The sequence below is a fragment of the Helianthus annuus genome, chromosome 11 (genome assembly GCF_002127325.2).
Source record: "Helianthus annuus cultivar XRQ/B chromosome 11, HanXRQr2.0-SUNRISE, whole genome shotgun sequence".
In the NCBI taxonomy this organism is placed as follows: Eukaryota; Viridiplantae; Streptophyta; class Magnoliopsida; order Asterales; family Asteraceae; genus Helianthus; species Helianthus annuus.
Genome location: NC_035443.2, coordinates 97402978 through 97412188, shown reverse-complemented (window position 1 = coordinate 97412188; position 9211 = coordinate 97402978). Strand labels below are relative to the sequence as shown.

The following is a 9211-nucleotide window of genomic DNA, read 5'->3' as shown; positions in this document are numbered from 1 at the left end:
TAAGCATAATTTAGATGCTATAGTATTAACGTTACTAAGGTTATGCTTGAGGTTGGTATGAAAATAGAAGTTGTATTGTACTCAGTTTTGATCATATTAATGATTTGTGGTAAAACCCAATTGGAATTGTAAAATGGTGAAGATGTTAAATTGTGATTTTGTTGATGCATGAGATGTTACATGATAGTTTTGGATAGCTAGACGTGATGTGGAAGTAATGACAATGTGAATTGTTTGAATGTAATGGTTCATGAGATGAATTTGGGAGGAATATGCTTAGGAAACTTGTACATTATACTTAGAAAGTGGTACGCCCACCAAATGTTTGATGAAATGCTTAGGTGAAAATGGTAAGTGGAATTGTATGCTAAAAATGGATAAATATATGTAGACAAATGACAATGATATAATAGATAATAGATCTGCATAAGAATGTGTGTTAGATGAATTGCCAATGGAAATTGGTTTGATAAGATAACATGATAAGAAACATGAATTAGGATGTCGTAATAGATGATTGATTGTGTTGTGAACGATGAACGTTGAATCGTGTAGATATGGAACGAAGTAGTTAAATGAGTATTTTCATTATGAGCATATCATATGCTTGTGACTAATGAAAGCACTTACATGTGGGAGCATGTGTATGTGAATGTATATGTGACGATGGTTAGGTGACTGTGTGGTTATAAGCCAATTACATCAAGATTTTTGATATGTGTATATTGATGTTTTTATAGTCTCACATAACAACACGAATAAACAAGGTTAAGTCGTAAGTTATATGTTAACACTATTGACTTCTGAGAAACAACTAGGCGTCTATGCATAAGAAGCATGATTTAACTTAAGGTCGTAAAAGTAGGATTTTAGGGAGTTGTATGGAACATGTTAAATCAATACGCGTACTATGAAGGACATGACGAAATATAAGAATTTGAAAGAATGGGAATCTGAGTATATGTCTTACGCATGTCAGAATTGACTAACGAGAGTCAAATGTGAATTATGCGATCAGTATGATCGTTAACACATACAATTGTTTATGCTAATAGTGATAGAATTACTAAATGTCGTTGTGGAAAGATGGCAAGAGTTGATCCGCATATCGAACAAAAAAAATATAAATAAATAAATAAATAAATATATAGTGGAAAGGAAAGGAAAGTAAGGATCTGGTAAGAAAGCGGAGTACATGCTTAATATGCCAAATTTAGAATGATTAGAAGGGATTGTATGGAAAATGTGAAAGATTAACGTTGAAGGAAGTTAGAATGAAAATACTAGAATGCGTAATTATTAGAGAGGTAGAATGTTACGTAAAGAAGGATTGCGTGGAATATAAAATAAAGAATATTTGAATAGAATGTGGCATAAAAGATATTTTGCCATAAGTAAACCTTGCAAGGAATATAAGATAGGATTTCGCTAAGACATGAAAATTTTACGACTAACGGAGTAAATGACTGAAAAAAAAAATTTAATGGATCCTGCCCCTAGTCGGGCTAACTAGCGTATGTGAGGACTTATTTGAAGGTAAACCTCTAAAGAAATGTTCACGAATTAGAGTTTGTATACCTAGATTCATGGCTCGTGTTATAAGACGACCCTACGAGGTAGAGTGTAAACTAAATTATCGAAAGAAGGGTTGTACCAAGTTATATGTAACTCATACGTGGAATGAGATGGCATGTGTAATAAGCTTATAATCTCGTATTAACGAAACCTTAGTAAGTATATAGGTAAGAGTTAATCCATTGTGGTACACAGTTAGGAAATTGCCTTAGCATTACAATTATTAGAAGGAATTACATATGTATGATGGCTATTGAATGTGATAACGACACCTCGAGTGTAATATGAGTTACTCAAATGTAAGTATTGATTACACGATCATATTGATGGCATGATTAAAGACTTATGTTGGCCCTTGTAACCTAGGGATAAATGGTAAAAGATTAGAGCAAGATAGTATATACATGATTTGTATAACCGTATACATTAAGTTGTGTGTAACCATGCACTTATGAGGAATCATCAATGAAAGAAATATTGGTCTCGGGTAAAGATTATATGTAGGTATTGTAAAAATATATATATATATATATATATATATATATATATATATATATATATATATATATATATTTAACAACTATTAAATGATGTATGATTTGTGACTTTATATGAATGAATATGAATGAACAAGTATGAATATTATGATAATTATTATTTCCTTAAGTAGATGTTAGAGGTATGCGGGAATGATTAACTTGACAGATAAGTTTTGAGAAATCAGCTTGAACAAATGAACAATGATCATGGAATGATGTAATAGGATAACACTGAATCATGCAGGGTTCATTTACCAGGTGTATTAGACAAGTTTTAGAGTAGTAATGACCGATTCATCATGATGGATGATCGAATGAAAGCATGTTGTCGAAGTTCGAGGTATGTAATTACGAAGGGATACTGTTAGACCAGTCAGAAGGTATGTATTGAGGTTTCGGGGACGAAACCTTCCTTAAGGGGGTAGACTTGTAACACCCCAAATTCCGTACGACATGTTAAAATGTTTAAGTGCAATACCCTAGTGAAAAGAAATGGTAAATATAAAATTTTACCATTATTAAAGTTTATAGCATTTGACAAACCTAAAATATTATAACTAGGCATGGAAGTTTATTAAGTTAGTATGTAATTATGAAGAAGTGTCGTGTTCTAATAGATGAGGGGGCTAAGTGAAAAGTGTGTAATTGAAATATTTATCAAAAAAAAAAAAAATGCCAAGTATGGGATGTATGTGTGTGCGATCGTGAGAGAGGCCAGGAGAGAGCTTTCCCCCTTAAAACCCTAACATACTAAATCCTTCAAATTAAAGAGGAAATTGAAGGCTAGTGGAATGCATGGATTAAGAATGATGATCACCTAAGCATTTCCTACATCAAGTAAGTCACAATTTGTAAAATGATGAACATTGATGAAATGGGTCTTTGATTAATCCTTGTATATATGCGAAATTAGGATGGTAAGGAGTTAGAATCATCTCGCGAAACTTGAATTATGCTTGGATTTCGGATTATCTTGATGTTTTTATGTAAACCCACTTGTAGGTAACAATGCCATGGAAATGTTGATGATATGTGTGTTAATTAGTTGTAGTTTTGATATGTGAAGATAAATGTTGTAGATTAATGTTATATAAATCTGAATTAGAGTGGAAATTGTGTGAAAATGTTGAATGTAATGATCTTGCTAAGAATTGGAATGGTTGTGCATAAATTTCTTGTACACTATGCTTGGTAGATGGTACGCACACAACGTGTTCGATGAAATGTCTAGGCTGAATTATTTGGGTTTAAGCTTGGGCATTTGTTGAAATTGGATAATAGAATGAAAATGAATATGTTTTATGTTTAATTGGTGCCAAGATAACCATATGAATGAACATATAGAATGAAATTTATGTGAAGGCTAAAAGTGATGTTACAATGTTTAGGAACGAGAGTAAAGGAAAGCTTGAGTCATACCCAAGATAAAGTGACGAAAAATCAAGGTAAGTTCTTTTGAACTTTATTTACTCTACTAGTAGATTTACGAATGATATTGAATGATATTAATTGATAATACGGTTCTTGTAGATAAAGATTGGTTAGATGTAAGAGTTGATGTCGAAAAAGGTTTTAGAAGTTATGTTGTAATGAATGCGAAATAGCAAATCCCTTGCGGATTTGGTTATGCTAATGAAGGTTATGTTAAGCCATACAAGTCGACCGGTTCTAGTTGGACAAGTCGAGTAAGAATAAGCTACCACCCGTTTTGAATGGGTGGTCATGAATGCTATGATGAATGCTTGAAATTTAATCCGTTATACGGATGGAAAGAAAGAATTATGTTGAAAGCAATTAACCCGATGTTACCGGGTTGTAAGTGATAAGCTTGAACCTCATTATGAGGGTATATGCCATTACCCATTTAATTGGGTAAATCGAATGCGTAAGAATAATGAAAGCATATAAACGAATGAAGCTAATATATTGTTATATCGAGTTAAATGAGTATTACGGCTAACTTTTGAAGTTTTGTTATTGAATGTAGGTAAATCCTCACCTTAGGCGATTTGGGAGAATCGGAGCGAGCACGTGTCCATGTCATGTTATACCAAACGCTTCCGCTAGATTATTCTCATCTTTTTGGTCCATGACTTGTTATTTTGTACAACTTTGTTAGTAGTTGTACATTTGTAAAACTTGTCGTCTTTGCTTTTGGTAGTTTTATGTCAACGGGTTCGTAGAATGTTATTTGAATGATTATGTTAAAAACAGGGGGCACGTTCGTTTTACGAACGGGTCATGCCCAATTTGTGTAAAAATTTTAATTATGTATCAAAGTTGGTATTTTTGATGTTTAGTAAATTACTCTAGTAAGTAATTTTACAATTTCGGAAAAGCGGACCTAACACTTTTACTTTGACTTTCAGTTCTGACCCATTAGAGCATAGTTAGGAATGCCTTAAAGCTTTATTAGGACCAAGTTACCTATAAGTATAACCCTCTGAGATTATACAACTTGGTTCATTAGTTATCCGATTCATATGCATGTTTCCGTTAAATGCTTAAATGTTGACTATTATGCCCTTTTCACCTTAAAATGTGATTTTTGAAAAAGTGAAAGAATAGAAACCTTCACTACTGATCTATAAACTTGTCCCTAAAATTTGACATCAGTTTGAGGTCTAGATTAGGAGTTATGCTCATTAGCGTAAATGAGAAGCTTTTTATTAATTAAATGGCGTAATTAGCGTATAGCCTATCTAAACCCAATTTTTGATATCAAAATTTTTACCCACTAATGTAATATAATATTTTGGGATTTTTGAAGATTTTTATTTATTTTTAGGCTGAGCATAACATAGAGATCTAAGCATTGATTAAGTTATTGCCGATTTTGCCCTTTTGGCTTATAAAATGAGTTTTACAAATCCTTTTGATACCAAACCTTTTTCTACTGATCTAATATGATAAATAAAATATTTTGAGCCTTCTGCAATAATAAAAATATCAGCTTTCCTATGAAAACCCGGAAATGGCTCCAAATCGCCTTTTTAAGCGTTTTTAACGCATAGTATGTATTAAAACCATTTTATGAATATAAGACTTGATACCTACTGATATTTTAGTAAATATTTATATTCTAACAGTAAGCAAAAGTTCTAAACTCAGATTTCCGGTTTTAACCTTTTAAGCTTATGTGAAATTACCAAAATGCCCCTACGGTGCATAGTATGGTTATAATTAATAAATTTCACATATATATGATACCCTACTGTTATAATTTATTGAACTAAGTATTTTTACTGATTATATCATACCTGTAACTCAGTTTAGTATTTAAACTCTTTTATAACCTTTAAAATGACCAAAATGCCCATGCGGGGCATAGTTTGAGTTTAAATTCGTTTTGGGCATAATAGAAGATATCTTACTGATGTCACAACATATTTAAGGCATATTAACTTAGGAAACTTGTATATGTGACTCATTTGGTTACCTGTTACGCACTTTTCGCGTTCGGATCGGCTTATGTAACTAGTTTGCATGTATTAGCCGAAACGGGTCAAACCATATCATTTTTGTCTCAAAATCCAGAATGTGTTTAAGTTACCCATATTAAACAAGCATACAAGCTTGTCGGGTCAAAACCACATTCTAAACCGGTCTTCGCTTTATCATGCGTTTGAACCGTATCTTCCTTTTAAAAACTAACTGGTCTAAGTCTAGGCTTAATTAAAGACCTGTTAGGATTCTAATAGGTTATTAAAAACTTTCGTTCCAGATTAGGAGCCCAGTAAAAGTTACGTGCACTTGCTGTATTTGATTTATACTTTGCTCAGGTAAATACTCTTAACTTATTTTCCCTATCCGGGCTTGGGATACGGTATTATAAAAATACCGCTTGGTCGGGTATGTAGTCATTTAGATCGGATTGTGATTGATGTATTTACATAACTCGTTTTAATCTGTATTATTTGGTGTATGGCCTTTGGGGGTTAAATGACCATGTCCCGGATATCCTTGGCATCATTCAAAGAAATGGCCACGACCTAAGCACGGGGTGTAGGCGTACACCTGACAGTTGCATATGTAAAAACTGGTAGTCCACTTAAAGGAATCAACCTGGTGGGTATTATACTTGTGGCGTGTCAGTTAATCTAGACCGGCCCTAATGGACGACAAATAAGTAAAACTGTATACAAGATTATTTTTAAATAATTGTCCCAAGTTATAGAAGATATTTTTGCCTAAGGGAATTCAAATTAATTTTCAAACTCTTTCCAAAATGAGTCAGTTAAGTTGTATTTATCAATGTAAACTGGCGTATTTTCCAAAAAGGCTAAGTGCAGGTGTTAGGGCTGGATTTTTATGACCTATGATCCTTACATGTTATCCTAACAAGTGATCCTTGTTTCCTTGACAGATAGTGATCCTCAGAGGAGCTTCAGGATCAGGATCACGGATCATCCTAAGGATCCTCATACTAACGATTGTTCTCTTTGGATTTAATGTTATCTTGCAGGAATTACAAGTGGGATCTGGTCTTTGCAACGTAAACAAGGAACCTGTCACGCTAATCTCGCACACGTATTACCAGAAATAGACGTTGTAGAGGATATGGAAACTCGGCATGATTTAAGGGCGATAATTTAGGCTAGATTTACTTTTATTTCTAAAGGGGTAATGAGCTGATTGTTAGTCTATTTACCTAAAATAGGTCACTCAAACTTGTATATATAACATTCTTCCCCATTCGGAAGACACACAACACATTTCTCACACGCTTAGACACTCGACACTATAGTGATCCTTGTACTCAGCTCATTATCATCCGAAGTTGTAACCATTTTTTGTTATATTGAAGTTTGGTGATCGGTAGTTGCCATCGCCCGAGGTTTTTTATGCCGGAGATCATTCATTGATCAAGGGCTTTTTCCTCGTATAAATCCTTGTGTCACTTGCATATTTCTTACCAGAGTGATCCTTTACTTTTTCAACAAACCAAGCATCATTCCCCGTTTACTTAGAGTTTGGTTGCATTATCCTTGTGTGATTTTTGACCAAAACAGTTTGGCGTCCACCGTGGGGCAATTGGTGCTTCAATTCTGAGAAATTTTGTTCATTTCATTTATTTCGGTTCATTACCTTCAAACACATGGCTTCTCCAGCGAAGAACACTCCAAGCTCTATGTCGGCGGTCACTTTTTCACAGGGCATTCCGCCTTTGCATCATCTCCCCATTGCATTCCAGAAAAATGCTGAGAAATTCTCCGAAAAAGACAACCCCCGTTTTCACAAAACCAACTGTTGTTTCTTCCTCTACACATACTAACAGCGATTTTTATGCTTTGATTGTGCAGATGAAGGATCACATGCGGCAGGTCAAAACTAATGGCAGGATCCTTCGCGAAATTGATAAAATCAGCAGAGGATCACTCCCCTTTGATGTCGTGGTCGCTGAATTTCGACACTCCGGTCATAACTTCCCAGAACTTTGCAGCTCCACATGTCCAATACCAGGGTGGATCAACAGGAATACGTTCTGGATCATCGACAATGTCTCAGATTCAAGGATCCTCGCAGGTTCAAGGATCCTCTCAGGTTCAAGGATCCTCGCAGGTTCAAGGATCCTCGCAGGTTCAAGGATCCTCGCAGGTTCAAGGATCCTCTCAGGTTCAAGGATCCTCGCAGGTTCAAGGATCCTCTCAGGCTCAAGGATCCTCTCAGGCTCAAGGATCCTCACAGGCTCAAGGTTCCTCCTTCCAGAGTTTAGGTGACAAGGTTAGGTGGACAAGGAAGAATGACAAACCGTCTGCCACCGAAGACGAATCGAAATGGTGTGCTTACCATGGGTATTCTGGTCATCTCATAGATAAGTACATAGCATTTAGGAAGGAGATAGGTTATCTTTAGAGCAAAGGATACTTGAAGGAATTGCTTGGAAGGAAAAGGTCAAGGATCAAGTATCCTGAGAAAATTCCTGAAAAAGCTCCTCCTCCACCATCCGATGCTTGAATCATCCATTTCATCTCCGGAGGTTCTCAGCAGCTAAGAGACGTGCAAAGGAAACAAAGATGGAGAATGGGGGCAAACCTGTTCGGACCTCCATCCTTACCCAGAAGAAAGTGATATCATATGATGAGGATAACTGTGCGGACATTCAGGATCCTCATCACGACGGTGTAGTTATTACATTATTTATATCTAACCGTTTTGTTCGCAGGATTCTCATTGATGGGAAAAGCTCAGTGAACATAATCCAGTTGGATGTCCTCGATAGAATGGATATCCTTGAATCCGATATTGTCCAAAGATCATCTATCCTTGGAGAGACAAAGATTACATTGGGGGACACCAAACTTCCTATCTACATAGAGGGAGTAAATTATGTTAAAAAAAAATTTATATGTTATTGATTGCTTATCTTGCTGTAACATTATCTTTGGCAGGCCATGGATACATGATATGAAGGCAATCCCTCTCAACATATATTCAACGTGTCAAGGTCCCAACTCTATGAGATATGGTGAAGATAGAAAGTGATCAGCAGGAGGCAAAAAACTATTACACTTCTCCAAAGAAGCCAGCCTCCAAGGAGCAAGACATCATGGAGGCAAGAGAGCAAGACGTCAAGGATGTTATGTTGAACTCAGAGGATCCTGAATCCAAAATTTTTATAGGATCTGGATCCTAGACAGTATTTAGCAGCATTTAGTATCCTTCTTGGAAAGAAGAAAATCTACCTTCGCTTGGAAACATGAAGATATGACAGGTATATCTAAGGATATTATCACTCATAAACTTGGCATTGACAGGTCATTCAAACCAATCCACCAAAAAAGGAGAAAGTTTGCAATTGAAATGAATCCAAGAAGAGGTAGACAAATTGCTCAAAGACAAGTTTGAGTGGACTGATAGGCATGAAGCTGCACTTAACGTTCTTAAGGATCATCTATCCTCAGCACCAGCCCTGATGAAACCAGAAAATGGAGAATCGTTATCCTTATACTTAGCTATTTCAGCTAAAGTAGTAAGTGTGATCCTAGTTAAGGATCATGAAGGTTCTCAACATCCGGTATACTATGTAAGTAAAATTCTACTTGATGCTGAGGCCAGGTATGTTCTCAGGAAAACTGAAATAGCAGGTAGAATGG

General features: G+C 35.4%; 1 long non-coding RNA gene across 1 annotated transcript; it reads left to right on the top strand.

Annotated features, from left to right (window-relative positions):
* The first annotated feature begins 2816 nt into the window (after positions 1 to 2816).
* On the top strand, positions 2817 to 4358 carry LOC110887172. Its single transcript, XR_002563111.2, has 3 exons — positions 2817 to 2951; positions 3503 to 3559; positions 4102 to 4358. It is a non-coding gene; the product is annotated as an uncharacterized LOC110887172 (long non-coding RNA).
* Positions 4359 to 9211: the final 4853 nt, after the last annotated feature.